Here is a 16651-nt window from a genome sequence, read left to right as displayed (position 1 = left end):
TTTTGTTAGCTACCTGGCACTCACTTCTCCAAGTGCCACACCCCGTCCCCTTCTCCAAGTCAGTCACCCCTCTCACAAAGTCTGTCCTCCTCCCCCCAGTCCTCTGGTCCCCATGTCCCTCTTTCATCAGAGCACTTCCGCTTTACCCAGGTTGGCATGTTAAACTCATGGGCAGAATTTTGTTTACTATTTAAACCGCAGGTGCCATGATGTTAAGAGATGTAAAAATCTTGGAGCTTGAAATCCACACCCCAGGCCTTTCCAGACTCAACAGACTGACTAAGGGAAGCCAAACTCTTGGGGTAGATCGGGGCCGTCCTTTACTAGCTGTGTGACCCCAGATGAGTGCACTCACCTCTCTGAGCCTCATTTCCACAACTCTCAGATGTGGGTGATGCCACCCATCTTGTTAGGTTTTGGTAAGGATGGACAGAAACTCTATGTGGGAAGCCTCCAGGCAGACTCGGTTCCACATTAGGGCTGGGGACACACTCCCCCTCCACTCCCTCCAGTGGGTTCCAGATGAACCCAAATGGGGCTCATTCTCTGGGTCTCAGCAGCTCACCCCCTTTATACCTTTATGTTTATACTAATAAATCCTGGAGTCCAGGTGCTAGGCCAAGTTCAGGGCAGTTCAATACACCTTTTCGCAGGTACCTGCTGTGTGCCAGGTGCCTTGACAATGGCTGAAGACGCAGAGACAGAGCAAGAAAGGACCTTGCACCCCAGAAGTTCAAGTGTGGTAGGACAGACGCATTTATAATGCATCCTTAAAAAGGGAAGAAGCAGAGTGGTGCCCCAAAAGAGAATAGCCTTGGAGACAGACCTGGGTTCAGATTTTGACTTTGCCACTAAGGAACCAGCTAACGCTGTGATTTTTCCAGTAGTCACGCATGGATGTGAGAGTTAGACCATAAAGAAGGCTTAGCACCGAAGAACTGATGCTTTCGAACTGCAGGGCTGGAGAAGACTCTAGAGAGTCCCTTGGACTGCAAGGAGATCAAACCAGTCAATCCAAAAAGAAACGTACCCTGAATATTCGTTGGAAGGACTGATGCTGAAACTGAAGCTCCAATACTTTGGCCACCTTAGGCAAAGAACAAACTCATTGGAAAAGACCCTGATTCTGGGAAAAATTGAAGACAGGAAAAAAAGGGGGTGACAGAGGATGAGATGGTTGGATGGCATCACTGACTGAATGGATATGAATCTGAGCAAGCTCCAGGAGATGGTGAAGGACAGGGAAGCCTAGCATGCTGCCGTCCATGGGGTCACAGAGAGTTGGACACGGCTGAGCGACTGAAGAATAACAACGTTGTGCTAATATTACTTAATCTCTTTGTATCCCCTTTTTCTCCTTTATAAGGTGGGGAAAAGGAACTTCAAAGGATGAGGCCTACAGATGTTGTAGGTAAGCGCCTGGCACGTGTGGAGGCTCGGAAAATGCTGCCATCATTATCATCATTATGAATGCAGTGGGCTTCCTCATCCTCCAGGAGCCCACCCTTCCTCTACAGGGTCAGGGTCTGCACCATCCTGGTGGCCCCAGGCTTTGGAGTTAACCAGATGATCCTTTAATACACAAAGAAACCCCAAATAGCTTAACCTCAGCGGCGGCACAGAGGGCCCGGCTGCCCGGCAAATACTGGCCCCGAATCCTGTGCTCCATTATTGCATCTGAAAATCCGTTAACATTTCACACAATTTCCTGCACAGCAGTGCGCTTCATAATGCTGGGAGCCAAGCCGGCCCAGTAATTGGGACTGGAGTGGGGCAGAGTCCAAAGCAATTAATCCAGCCTCCTTCCTTGTTTGCGCCAGGATAAGCCTGATGGGGTGGAGAGTAATTGGAAAGGAGCAGCCTCCATCCCCAACTCGGAATTAATATTTTCCTGTCCTGATTTAATTCCGCCCGGGAACAGTGACACAGAGACACGCCGTGTCAAGCGCTAAGTAATCCACCACGAGCCACCTGAGGAGGAGCGAAGGACTTTTCCTTTTCTTTACGGTTGGTGGGGGGGTAGAGGGCAATGGCGGCTAACGAGACAGAACCTCACAAGTCGGAGGGCCTTCCAAGGACATCTGAAGCCAAACTCTCCTCTCACCCAACCCCACCCAGTGCAAGGACATGCCGCAGAGGAGACAGACCTGGGTTCAGATCATGGCTTTGGGACTTCCCTGGCAGTTCAGTGGTTAAGACTCTGTGCTTCCAGTTCAGGGGACAGGGGTTCGATCCCTAGTCAGGGAAATAAGATCTCACTTGCAGAGCAGCAGCGGATCAAAATATATACATATAAATCCTGGCTTTGCTGCTTAGAGGTGTGACTAAGGGCAAATCATTTAAATCTCACTGAGCCTCAGTTTCCTCACCTGCAAAATAGTACCTCCCATGAATAACTGTCATCGGATGCGTTACAATAAATACAAGGCACTTAATGCCTATACAATGGCCCATCAATGGTTGCTATATTTCCTCTTGTTCTAGTTTTTATGACCAGGAGCCAAGCACAAAGGTAATCATAAAGAATAACACACGAGCAAAAAAAAAAAAAAGAAAGAAAGAACGCAAACAGAAACAAAACAGGGGCCCAGGACTTCCTGGTGACTCAGTCGTAAGGAATCCGTCGCCCAGTGCAGGAGACACGGGTTCCATCCCTGACCCTGGAGGATTCCACATGCCTCAGACTAACTAAACCAGGGCTCAACAGCTCTTGGGTCTGTGCTCTAGAGCCCGGGAACCACGACTGCTGAAGCCCCACCCCCATCAGCATCAATGAGAAGCCTGCGCACTGCCACGAGAGAGCAGCCCCCATTCACCATACCTGGAGAAAAGCCTCCACAGCAACGAAGACCCAACACAGGCAAAAATATAAAGTTTAAAAAAAAAAAAACAAAAAACAGGCCCAGCACTGTAGGAGCTTGAATTCTAGTCCCATATAGCTAGAGCTTGCTGTATACAGCAGGCGCTTAATATGCACTGGCTCTTTGCCTTGTGCCTCTGGCATCCCTGGGCAGGCGAGCATTCGGCCTCTGCCTGATCACCTCCTGTCACGGTGCTGCTGATGCCTTTGCCCACGTGTCAGCCTCCTCTTGGGCTTCTGGCTGCCTCCTGTTCACCACATCCCCTCACCCCACCTGCACCCAGTTCTAGCTCCGTTCTAGGGCCAGCTACAGAGAGACACATCCAAGCACAGGATCTGGGACTCAGGAACGTGCAGGTTTCTGCTGGAGACTCCTGTGTGGCTGAGCCTTTTCCCAACTGGCTCAGCCGTCTCGTGGGAGGAGGGCTCCCAGCTGTATCCCCTCTCATCCCCGGGGCGCCGTCCGCAGGGGCTCGGGCATGTTAGGCGAGGAACTGGGAAGGAATTAACCTCAACTACCAAGGAGGTACCCTTTTGCATTCCACATCCCATCGGTTCCTGGAGCTCCCTTTCACCTCCCCGGCAAACGATTTCCAATGAGTTCTTGTCCCAGAGTCTGCTTCTGAGAAGACCTCTGGGTATTCTATAGACCCTGAGGCCCGCATGGCCCGGCCAGGGGTCCCCTCTAATGAAAGTCAGCACCAAGAGACAGAGCGAGGAGGACATGCCTCCTGACCGCCGGGCAGCCTGAGCATCCCAAGGCTTTTGAGGTGTTGGCAGAGGTGCTGGGTGGAAGGGCAGACGTTTCCCAGGAGGTGGGGCGGGGTGGGGGCTGACTTATTCACGAGTAAGCTGAGACCCCTACCCACCCAGGACACTCAGAAACACAGGTCACCAGGCAGCAGGAATCTTACAGGCTCACAAAGGGGCAAAAACCAGGGAGGTCTGGTTATTCGTGTTCCCCCCACCCAACAGGTGGAAGGAAAAGCTTCAAGGGTGGGAAGGAAGATGCCTCACTGGGCTCCCAACTCCCCCAAAAAAGTCAAAGCAGAGAGTTGCCAGAAAAAACCCTGTGTTCCACAAAACTGCAGGAAAACACTATGCAAATGTGAAACTGATGGGGGGTGGGGGAGCAGGCCAGGAATAAGCCAAACATTAAATCACAGCAGTAGGAGAATAATAGCTAAACTCCTTCTTACTTGTAGCACTCAATTCTACAGTCGATACGGGCCAGAATGAATGAACAGCCTCCTCAGAGCCACATCTAAATTCAACGTGTGCAGCACCCCAAACTCCAAGAGCGGGGCAGGCCAGCCAGGGGCAATCCTGCCTCAACCCATATCTTCCACCCACAGGGGTTCATGGGAGGGTACCAAACCTAGGCCCCCAAGGCAGCTAGGGTGTAGTGAGAGGAGCTCTGCACAGGGGCTAGGTGACATGGGGCAAGTCAAGTGCCGTCTCTGAGCCTCAGGGAATCAACACGGGGGCATCCTGAGGGGGTTGGTGGGATGCAGGGTTACAGAGGCCTGGTGGTTGGCCACAGCACCCAGAGGGGGAGGAAGCCGCTTGAATGGGGCCAGGTAGTCTGTGCCATGGCCCAGAGTGAGCCTTGGGGGCACAGGAGAGGCTGAAGTGCCCAGCTGCATTCAGGTCCCATGTGCAGAGGGTCACGGATCAGCTGCCCCTGTCATTCATCCCACAGCCATTCATGGATAGAGACTGCATGTCAGGCACGGCCAGTACCTGGGAACAACCAAGTGTGTGCTGTGGTCCTGCCCTCCATCAAAGACCAAAGGGGAGGGACTTCCCTGGTGGTCCAGAGGTTAAGACTCTGCCTGCCAATGCAGGGGACACAGGAAGATCCCATATGCGATGGGACAGCTAAGCCCTTGACCCACAACTACTGAGGCCCACATGCCTAGAGCCAGTGCTCTGCGGTAAGAGAAGCCGCCGTAATGAGAAGCCCATGCACCGCAGTGAAGATAGCCCCCGCCCAGCGCACAGCAACGAAGACCCGGTGCAGCTAAAAATAAATAAATTTTAAATGTTAAAAAAAAAATTTTTTTTTTACTAGGCAGCAGCTTTAAAATTTTTTTTAATTAAAAAAATACTTTTATAAAAACCAAAAGACCAGAGGGGAAGACACAGCAGACATATCAATTCAGAACCTGGGAGGATTTCTGTATGCAAGCTCAGCTTCTAGGACCAGGGGGCAAATGAGTCTTACCTGAGGAGCTCCTGGGAGCCAGGTTGGGGTCAGCACTCATGTTTTCTCACTCCATCCTCAGAAACTCACTTCACAGAGTAGGGGATTGGCTCAGAGTCCCATTGCTGGGAAGAGGATATGAACCCAGGTGTGTGATTTTAGAGACCAGCACTGCTGGTGACTCATCAACCAAGCCCACATAGAGATGAGGATGTTGGTGGTGGAGCTGGGACATTCCTTCCCTTGCCCGGGAGGGGGGGCAGCCTCAGGGCTCCACTGCTGTCTTCAAGCTGCCCCAACAGGTGAAGGACCCCTCACACCCTTCTTTGGGCTTTATCTCAGCTGTCTGCAAAGGTCTAGACATGACTCAGGGCCAGAAGAACCTCACCTATTCTGCCTTCATCCTCCCCACTGCTCCTGCCCCTGACCTCGGGACTTCAGCGGATTTCTGTGGCTTTCATCTCTCCAGAATCTATCTCTGTTCAGACTGTGCCTCGAGTTTTCCTGGGAGCCTGCATCCCTCTCCCACTGTGAGTCCATGACGTTCTGCAGGGGCAGAACCAGGGATGCCTGTGGGCCTAAATCCTCCCTCCACCCCCAGCAAGAGTGACTGGTTCATGACTGGGCATGTAACTTCAGCTGGGCCAATGAAATTCGGTCTCGAGAATTTTACTCTGACTATTGGAAAGAACATATTTCCTTTGCTGAATCATTAGGATATGGGCCTAGTGCTACTGGCAGCCATTTGTCACCATGAGTGGAAGGCATTGCCTGAGAAAAATCCCTAGACGGCAAAAAGAACTGAAAGAAGAAGACAGATATTTGGTAATGTCTGAAGTTCCAGGTCACATGTTACCTGAAGACTCCCTTGGCCTCTTTAATAGTCAATAACCTCCTTTGTGGTGCTAGAGAAGACTCTTGAGAATCCCTTGGACATCAAACCAGTCAATCCTAAAGGAAATCAGTCCTGACTATTCATTGGAAGGACTGATGCTGAAGCTGAAGCTCCAATATTTTAGCTCCCTGATGCAAAGAGCCAATTCATTGGAAAAGATTCTGATGCTGGGAAAGACTGAGGGTAGGAGGAGAAGGGGGCAACAGAGAATGAGATGGTTGGATGGCATTACCAATTCAATTGACATGAGTTTGAGCAAATTCCAATGAAGTGAAGGACAGGGAGGCCTGGCCTGCTCCTGCCCAAGGGGTCCCAGAGAGTCAGACATGACTTAGCAACTGAACAACAATAATAACCTCCTTTTTGCATAAGCCAATTCAACTTTAGGTTTCTATAAGCCTCTTTCCCCAAACTGAAAAGAATTGGGACTAATGTAGCCAACAACATCCCTTGGGAATTGTGCCAGCGTGTGAACCTCTGCCCATCCTCATCCTCTAGAAGGAATCTCAGACAATGGAGTCCAAATCCATCTTTGGCAGTGGAAGAAACTGAATCCCACAATTTTTTCAAGTCACCTATTCAAAGCAACAGAGCCAGTTAGGGACAGAATTGCGATTCAAATTCAAACCTGAAAACTCTTACTCCTGTGTGCTTTCTGGACAAGTGTGTGATCTGTTTGTCTAGTTCTGAAAAGGGATATGTGTGTGTGCACGCACTTCTGGGTCCTCAGAGAGATACTGAGGTCCCCAAGGGCCAAGCTTGTGCCACGGACATGCCCGACATCTCCCATGAGTGCATGCTAAGTTGCTTCAGTTGTATCCAACTCTTTGAGACCCTATGGACTGTAGTCTGCCAGGCTCCTCTGTCCATGGGATTCTCTAGACAAGAATACTGGAATAGGTTCCCACATCCTACTCTAGGGGACCTTCCCAACCCAGGATCGAACCCTCATCTCTTGCATCTCCTGCATTGGCAAGTGGGTTCTTTCCCACTAGTACCACCCACCCAAGTTAATGTAGTGGGTCCCCCAGGTGATCCCTGGACATTTAAGTATCAATGGGCTTCCTGGAGATGTCCTCTGGCATGCCCAGTGTTGGGCAGTCATCTGTTTCTGGGAATGACATACTGTATGCCCAGGGGAAGAGGTCAACCTTTCTGAGACACAGGCTAATATAAAGTTGAATATAATAAGCATAATGTTAGCAAAAGAGGTATCTTTCATGAGTTATCTCTTGTGCAAAAATGGACACTTGCTAAAAAAAAAAAAAAGACATTGTATTCACCTTAAGAGAATCCAAGACCCAAAATTTAAATTTACCCTGTGAATTTAGAGGATAAAGGACAATTTCATAAAAAGAGTCTAATTGTTACAGCAGTTCTGCTAAGGATCCAGAGTGGGTGTTTACAGACCTCCCCAGCAGGAAGGCAGGAATGAATGAAACAAAGACGTTAAAGACAAAGGCCCGAAGCCCTACCCACTGAGAGCCCCACTGAGAGGAAGGGAAGGATCTCAGAGCGGGCAGAGGAAGAAGTCAGTGGACAACAGTCATGCAGATACGTGATTGTGTAGAGGGGGCGTAAACACCTGCGTAAAGCAGCATTACTCCTAATCACACTGAGCTGAGACCCCCTGGTCTATCCAAACAAGATCCTGGACCCCAAATCCTGGAGCAGCCTGGACCCAAGACCAAGTCCAGGAGGGTATGGTTTAGCACATCACAGTATCCACTGCCTTCTCCTTCAACCCATTGCTACAGGGCCTCCCCCCATGACCATCCTCCTATGGGAGAAGCGTACTTTCCACTCCATTGACACTGGAGTTGACAATATGACTGCTTTTGGTGAATGGAATGGAAGCAGAAGTGATATATACGTGTCAAGCAAAAGTTCTAGGAAAGGATAATGGTAGGATAATACATGCAGGCAAGCTTAGTCACTCAAGCATGTCTGACTCTTTCCAACCCCATGGACTGTAGCCAGCCAGGCTGTCTATCCATGAGATTTTTCCAGGCAAGAACACTGGAGTAGGCTACCATTTCCTCCTCCAGGGGATCTTTCAAATCCAAGGATTGAACCTGCTTCTCCTGTGTCACCTGCAAGTAGGCAGATTCTTTACCCACTGAGCCACCTGGGAAACATCAGATATTTCCACCATGTCTTTTGCTCTTTTCCCTCTGCCACTGAAATAACAAGTCTTTGATTGAGACTGCTTTTTCAGTCTGACCCCAAGAATGAAAATATAAAGAGCTGGGTCACAAACGACCCACAGCAGACGTGTACCATGAGCGAAAAAGTATCTCTTGTTGCTGTAAGCTGCTGAGACTTGGGGATTGCTTGTTACTGCATCCCAAACTAGCAAAGGCTGACTAATGCAGAGGGCAACAATCACAGCCTTAAGGCCACCTCTGACAACAGAATGGGATAAGTGGCTCAGATCACGTCACTTCAGATCCATGGGTATCAAACACGTCTGGGAATCACAAGAGATACTTAGTAAAATGCAGCTTCCCTGATCCCACTCCTGAGCTTTAGTCAGTTCATCCAAGGAAGGGCCCAGGAAATTAATATTTTTGACTAGATCTGAAGGTGACTATCATGTGGCTATCAACAGACTATACCTTGGGAAACTCTGATCTAATGAGTCCAGTCTTTTTGATACCCAGAGAGGCACAGTGACATGCCCGAGGTCACACAGCAAGATGCCAACAGGAAACAGATCTTCAGTTCTTTTTCCTGAAGCACGCGGTCTTTCCCCAGAGAAGAGGGGCAGGAGGCAGAAGGGAAAAGAGAAACTCACAGACTGAAAATGCAGTTCCAGAGAGAAAGACCAGTGAAGGCTAGGAATTCAAGTTGAATCAGGGTCCAGATTCCAAGCTGAGAAGGAGGCTGCCCTGTGGGTGGGTGGCTAAGTGGCCCCTGGAGGCCTTCTCCGGAAGACTAGAGGTGGGGAGAAAGGATTCGGCTTTCAGAGCAGAGAGGCTAGAGGAAAGAGATAGAAAAAAATAAATAAAAATAGAAAGGGGATAAAAAAGCCTTCTAGCCCTGGTGAGCCCAAACATCCCCAGCATCACTGCAGGAGCCGCCCCAGCCCTCTTCGATTTTGATGTACAGTTTGAAACAAATCAATAGCAGTATAATAATACTCAGCACGCTGTGTAATTTTTATATCATTAGTTTTCATTTTCCGCTCCCCATGCATCAAAAAACTTACAACGGGCTCGTAAAGTTTATTTAGTATTCCATGAATTCCTAATCAGTTTCATTTCATAATGATTCAGGAGCCGCCCGCTGCCTAGGCCCCCATGTCAAAAAATCGATAAAACCAACACAGTTTTCCTGATGGCGGCTGCAAAAGGATCTATTGTAGGGGAATTATGATTTATGCCCTGGCCTGACCGTGAGCAGCAGCCTCCACCCGGCAGCTCAGGGCTGAGGTCTTCGCCAATAATGATTTATGCACCTTCTGCTGGCCCCACCCTGGCTCCCTCCCTGCCCCAGCTGGCCTCTGACACTGTGGGGGGAGGGGGGTGGACGGGGCGGGCAGGAGAAGGCAGGTTCAGCTGGGAGGGAAGAAGGCACAAGGGAAAGGTTGACCAGAAGTCTGAGCATCTGTGCATGGGCCCAGCATCTGTCTCTGGGTCCATATACTTCCAGGAAAACCTAAGCAGAGAAGTGGGATGTTTGGGGACCCCCCCCCACCTGGCCCCAAAGATCTTCAAAGGGAATAGGGGTGTGTGGATGAAGCGGGGGTGTCCCTGGCTTTGCAACTGGAAACCTCAGTCCCATCCAGCCCTCCATTCTGGCTTCACAGGTAAGTCCTTGGCCCCCCACCTCAGCCCCATGCAGTCACCTCCACTCTTGCTGATTCTGCCCCAGTGGCTCCAAAGAAGCTCAGTGGGAAAGCGGTCCCAAGGGTCATGGCGGCCAAAAGGCCTCAGCTGAATCTCTTGGGATGCAGACACAGCCAGCCTCCAGGAATTCTGAGGCTGGAAAGCAAGTTTCCCCGCCTCCCAAGAGGGATCAAAGGGTGGGCTTGAGTCTCAGGCGCCTTCTTGTCTCCAGAGGCAGCTTGGCTTGGTTTTGAGAACCCTCTGCCCTCCCATCCCCTTCCTCCACTGGTGGGGGATTACTAGGTCTAGGAGACAGGATAAAGGGAGGCATTCAGTCCGACAACTGATTTAATTAAGAGTAACCAATCCAGCCCAGAAACAGAGACCTCAGGGTGACTCTCCAGGGGAGAGGATGCTACACTGTGAGAGGGGCCACCAGAACTGCGGCCCCAGGATGTGCACCCCCATCCACCACAAATCAGTTGGCTCGCCTGCCTGCAGGGAGCGGGGAGCCACATCTAGGTGGGTTGAGAGGGACAGATGTTCAGGGGCTGGGTGTCTGCAGGGACTCTGTCCCCGGTCAAAGGGGGAGCTCCAGCCTTAGACCCAAGTTAGAATATGTGTCTTCCTCTTCCTGCCTCAGCTTGCCTTTTTGTTCACTTATTTGACAAACAGGGAAAAGACAACTCACAGCCACTCCATCTACGTGTGACTCAGAGATAAGGGGCTCACCCAACCTTGCACAGGTGAAAAGCGGCAAAGCCAGGGTGCTAAGGAAGGTTTTCCAGATCTAGGGCACGCCCCGCCCCACTACATCCGGTGAATCCCTCCCCATGCCTGGCCTGTACCCCTTTCTCTCTCATCCAGGCTCTCCCCTCCCCCGCCTCGATCCCATGCACACAGCAGCATGAAAAGAGCCAGACTTTGGGACCAGACCTGGATTCGAATCCTGATTTCCGTCATCACTGGCTGAGTGACCTTGGGCAATTTAATTAACCTTTCTGAGTCCGGCTTCCCTCACGTGTGAAAATGGGAGTCATAATTTCTGCCCCACCGATGGCGAGGGCTCAAAAGGGCAAGTATATAAAATGCAAGTATATAATCCCCCGGGAGGCCCCTGAGAGAGGCTTCCTGCCCTTCCCCCCACTGCCCTTCACCTCTCAGCCTCACATCCCCAGCAGAAAGTTACCTGTGTGGTGCTGGGGGTCAGAGGAGGCCTGGACATGTCCCCACTTGCGCAGAATAATTGAAAAACCAAAACCCAGCCAAGACTTGGCATCCATGGGCTCCGGGCTGTGTCACTACTCCAAGCTGCGGTCCAGCTTCATTTACACAAATCTGAGCTGAGCTCCTGCCAGGGCCCCTGTCCCCGGCTGTGAGACAAAAAGGAGCCTGGAGCCTGGCAGCCCACAGTCCTGGGAATTGTGTCTTAGGAACCAGCAGCTTCTCCCAGGTCAGGAGCTGGAGGGTGGAAGGGGTTGGGGGGTGGGGGGCGGTGCAGAGCCAGAGCCTGGATCCAAGTGAGAGGAGAGGAGAGACCAGGGCTGGAGAAGCCCTGCCTGAACCCCTCCATCCCCCAAAAGGGGAAGCTGGGTTTCTCCCCTTGCAAAAGAGTCCAGATTCTTCCCCATGGAAACGGAGACCCTGGAGCCTGGGCACCGCTCCAAGGATGCAGGCTTTGCCGCCCCGGCTCGACCGGGATGGGCAGCCAACAGGCTGCTGTTGGCCCTCCCTGGTCTCACTCCTTCTCTGCCTACTTCTGTCTCCCGGGCTCTGTGTCTTGGTGAGTTTCCAATCCTCCTGCCTCGTCTCTACTCCCTTCCTCCATCACTGACTTCAGCCCGTAGGGAAAATAAACATTTCATCCTGCCAGGCCTGCGGGGTCCTCACACCTCCCCCACCACGACAAGCAGTGCTAAAAGGCCTGAGATTTCAGGCAATAACCTCTCTCCCTGGATCCCCTTTCTGCTGCCAGATCCCCTCCTTGGCCCCCTCAGCTGCTCCGTCACCCCTGGGCTCAGTGACAGTCCCTACTGGGAAGGTAGGCACACTGGGCCAGGAGGCTGATGGACGGCCAACCCAGAGCTGGACATCCAATGGCCAGCACCGCAGCACGAACGCCAGCCTGCTTCTGGCAGCTGAGGGCACTAGAGGTGCCCATCTTCGGCCTCTTTTTCAGACCCCATAAACACACACGGGCTCCTCAGCCCAAGGGGCCGGCTCCACACTGCTCTGCTGCCCCCACCCCTGCCCTCTCCCTCTCACTCTGCCCCTGCATGCACCTCTCACTCTGCCAGAGACCAGAGTCTCAGCTGCTCCAGTGCCTTGACAACTGGGTCCCACTCAGGCTCTCCGAGCATCCGTTCGTTCTTTCATCTGTGAAATGGGCTCAGTGAGAGATTTCCCATCAGGGCAAGGGGTCAGGGTTGACTCATGTGCTGTGGGGGCTGTGACGTCTTCTTTAACCATCCTTGGATGGCATCACACAGAGATCTTCCCCAGATGACCCTGTAAGTTACAAAGCTTTCCCGCTAGCAGAGTCACTGGAGATCAGAGGCTTGTTTCAGGGACACAGACAGTCACAAAGAAAACAAGAAAACAGAGGGACTTCCCTGGTGGTCCAGTGGCTAAGACGCCTCACTCCCAATGCAGGGGGCCCAGGTTCCATCCCTGGTCAGGGAACTAGATCCCACATGCTGCAACTGAGAGGTCACATGCCCCAACTAAAGATCCTGTGTGCGGCAACTAGGACCCAACGCAGCCAAATAATTTTTTTTTTTTTGGAAAGAAAAAAAGAACAGGAAAACGGAGACCTGACTCTGCACTCCTTAGCCATGTGGCACTGAACAAGGACGCTCCTTGGCCTCCTGAGCCTTAGTTCCCTGTCTGTAAAGTGGGATCGATCATCATTATTGTCATCAGCTTTAGATGTCACATGGGATGGGAGTCAAAGCACCGTGTTGCAGGGGCACCTGGTGAGTTCACAACAAACGATGCTTTCCTCTCCCTCCTTCCTGTCTTCTTCCTTTTCCCCCCACCCCATTTCTAGAAATGAGAAGCCATTTTCCATAGTGAACATTGTGTTTTTCCATAGTGTTTTCTTAGACACCTGGAAAAGTTTGGCTGGAGCTTATGACAAGCAAGTTTGCCCTTTATTGGATGCCAAGTACCATGCTGTTTCCTGTGGCTCAGACGGTAAAGAATCTGCCTGCAATGCAGGAGACCCGGGTTCGATCCCTGGGCTTAGACGATCCCCTGGAGAAGAGAATGGCAACCCACTCCAGTATTCTTGCCTGGAGAATCCCATGGACAGAGAAACCCGGTGGGCTCCAGTCCATGGGATCCCAAAGAGTTGGACAAAACTGAACGACTAACACTTTCAACACTTTCAAGTACCAGGCAGGGCACACCCCACGCAGCATCTTTTTCCATTTTCTCCATGCCACCACAAGGCAGGCATTATTACCTACTGATGATAAAGCCCAAAGATGGGGCTTCCCTAAGGTCACATAGCAAGAGCCAGGGTTGGGAATCAGTTCTGTTTGCAGGTGGCTGGAGGCCCAGGTGAGCTCCTTTCACCCAGAGTCTCTCCTTTCCCAACCTCCCAGACGGGCTTGGGTGTGGAGCTGCAGCATGTCACATGCAGAAGGTGAGAGATGGTTTGCTGTTCCACTTCAGGGATGAGGAAACTGAGGCCGAACAAGGATAAGAGTCTCAGGCAAGGACTCGCAGACAGGAGGGGTGTAGACTCAGCTGGAACCACCAGCCTACCTCTGCTCTCGTCCTGCCCATCTGAGCCACTTGGCATCTAGAGGGCAAGACTATTTATTTATGGCCTCAAATCCCAAGCCCTAACCCAGCCATGACTAATGTTGTCTCCTTCCCCACCCCATCCTCAGGGATGTGCCCCAGGACAGACCCTCCTTCAGGTCAGGTCCTGCAGTGGGGGCTACACACTTGATTGTTCCCACGTCTATGGCACTGCAGGTCAGATCTCACTACACCAAGAGCCATTACAGCAAAAGGGCCCACCTACCACTGCAGGAGGCACGAGAGACACAGGTTCAATCCCTGGATCAGGAAGACCCCCTGGAGGAGGAAATGGCAACCCACTCCAGTATTCTTCCTGGAGAATCCCGTGGATAGAGGAGCCTGGTTGGCTATAGTGCACGGGGTTGCAGAGTCGGACATGACCTAGCCACTAAACAACTCTACCAAGATATTTTGCCAAAGCCAGTCCAGGAGGTATGTAGTCAGCTCATATAGCACCTCCTCAAAGGACTGGGCAGAATGCGGATCTGCATGTCCTCATTTCACAAGTGGGGAAACTGAGGCTCAGAGAGGACTCACAGAGAGGAAGTGGTGGATGGCCCATGTCAGTCTGGCCACAAAACCTCCGAGGCTCCTTCCATTCTCCAGACTTTCCTGAGCCAGGAACTGACACGGGTACCTGGGCCCAAAACACACAAGGGGCTGCTCGTATTTCTGCCTACTGACAAATGCATGTGGCACCGTGCCCACCCCCCACCGTAAACACACACATGGCACAAGAGTACACCAGGTACACACGCACACTCTCACAGGCACACACAGGCCCTGGGGCAGTGGCCCTCCACCTGGGATGCACACTGGCTTGGGGAGCTTTGAAACATACCCGTGCCAAGTTCCACCCCCAGCGATGCTGATGACATGACTGTGTACGAGTTACCTACTGCTGCATGACAAATTACCGCCTACATGGAGCACCTTACAACAACCCTTCTTCTCCTATGAGGTTTCTGGGGGTCAGGAATCTAGGAGCAACCCTTCCATCCCACCTCCCCTGGAGGCCATCTCAAAGACTCCCATCCACAGGCACGGGGTCTGGCCCCCAGCCCATCATCACCCCTGCGTCTGGTTTCAGCCCTGTGCGAGCAGGCAGGCTTGCGTGAGCAGGTGTCCACACAAACTCGCCTGCTTACCAGTCAGGGCTCCTGACCAGAGGGAACCGTCTTCTCTGTACCCCTCCAATGTTGTCTTTCCCCTTCTCTCCCCTCTTTATCTTCCCTCTCTTTTCTTGCTCTTTATTTTTAATATCTTTTTAAATTTTTTACTTATTTGTCTTTTGTGGCTGTGCTGGGTCTTTGTTGCTGCTCACAGGCGTTCTCCAGTTGCACGGGCGAGCGGGGGCTGCTCTCTAGTTACAGGGCGTGGACTTCTCATTGCTGTGGCTTCTCACTGCAGGGGATCCTGGGCTTTAGGGCACGTGGGCCTCAGTAGCTGTGGCAGGCACGCTCAGTAGTCGCCCAGTGTGGACTTAGTCGCCCGGCGGCAGGTGGAATCTTCCTGGACCAGGGATTGAGCCTGTGTCCCCTGCATTGGCAGGCAGACTCTTAACCACCAGGTCACCAGGGAAATCCTTTTATTCTTTAATCTTTTTTTTTTTTTTTGCTGCACCGCCAGGCATGTGAGATATTAGTTCCCCAACCAGGGATCGAACCCATGACACCCACAGTAGGCGCACAGTCTTAACCACTAGACCACCAGGGAAGCCCCTCTTTTCTTGCTCTTGACTTTTCTACCGCCCTGTCTCTCTGGCCTCCCTCTCCCCTTCCTGATCCTGCAGTCTCTACACCCTCTCCCTCTCACCCGCCATGAGGCCCAGCAGCATCTCGGGGACAGCTCTGACGCAGCCGCCCTTCCTTGCCCTCCTCCAGGAATCCCGCCGGCCGGCCATTCTGGGTCTCAGGGCCGGGGGTGGGGGGGTCACTTCCCTTCCAGCAACTTTAACTTCCGGGTGGAAGGGGACGTGGATGATGGGTGGTGGGCAGGAGCCAGGGAAGAGCCAGTCCTGGGTCTGCATCTACTTCCTAACTCGTATGCTTCTCTCCCGGTCCGCTACGGGCCTGACCTATGGGCTTCCAGAACCTTCCTTGCTCTCCACACTCTCTCTGTTTCTATCTCCATCTCTCTCCCTCTCTCCCTTTCTGTTGCTGTGACTTCCTCTTGCAGAGAAGCGGGCGCTGGCCACAGCTCCGAAGGCTGCGGAAGCAAGGAGAGTAGCTCTGCCCTAGTAACACGCAGCAGAGACAACTCTTCTCGGGAATTAATGAGACCGCCAAGAACAAAAGAGGCGACGACCGGCAGAGGCCGGAGAGGCGGGGCCCAGCAAAGCCGTCCCCGCAGAACTGCACGCCCTCAATAATAGAGTGAGGAAAAATGGAGTAGAGATCCCTGTGGTAAAAACTATTAGAGGAGGCGAATTATAAAACTATTAACCAGAATGTAACTCCCAATTAAAAGATGATTTAACACTGGAACCTGATGGATGAATTTTGATTAAATGGAGAACTATTAGGAGCCCAGGGATAAGGCTGCTCCTGCCAGTTCTAAAAGTTAAAAGGCAGTTTGATATAAAAATTTATAAATTAAGGTTAATTACTTTAAATAACATGGCTGCAAGCAATGAAAGGAAATTTGTCAGAATCTCCAGAGTTTGGGGCGAGATGGATACAGATGTCCCAGCTGGCCCCTGGGAGCTTGGAGGTCAGGGTAGGGACGTTTGAGGCCAGCAAGAGGGCAGGGGATGTCTGCACTCCCACCAGGCCCCCCAAGGAGCCAGGCGTGGCCTGAGGCACCAGGGGTAGGGGGTGCCCTCATTGCCCTCTGCTCCGAGGCCACAGCAAGACACAGTGGTTCTGGGAGATGGGCAGGAAGGAGGCCTCAGGGCCCCAGAACTGGCCTGAAGAGCTAGTCTCCTCTGCCTGGGGAGCCTTCCCCTTGTTGGAGGACCAGCTGTTTACTGAGCACTCAGCAGGGGTGGGGGATCTATCACCCCACCTCGGTCCTGCCCTGGCTGGAGGAGTCACCAGCACCCCCAT

The 16651-nt window shown here is 52.1% G+C and overlaps 1 non-coding gene across 1 annotated transcript; it reads left to right on the top strand.

The window, feature by feature from the left end:
* Nucleotides 1–12400: 12400 nt before the first annotated feature.
* TRNAG-CCC (transfer RNA glycine (anticodon CCC)) lies at nt 12401–12473 on the top strand. The gene has a single exon. It is a non-coding gene; the product is annotated as a tRNA-Gly (tRNA).
* Nucleotides 12474–16651: the final 4178 nt, after the last annotated feature.

This window comes from Ovis canadensis, chromosome 11 (assembly GCF_042477335.2).
Source record: "Ovis canadensis isolate MfBH-ARS-UI-01 breed Bighorn chromosome 11, ARS-UI_OviCan_v2, whole genome shotgun sequence".
Classification (NCBI taxonomy): Eukaryota; Metazoa; Chordata; class Mammalia; order Artiodactyla; family Bovidae; genus Ovis; species Ovis canadensis.
This window is presented reverse-complemented; position numbering and strand designations above follow the sequence as displayed.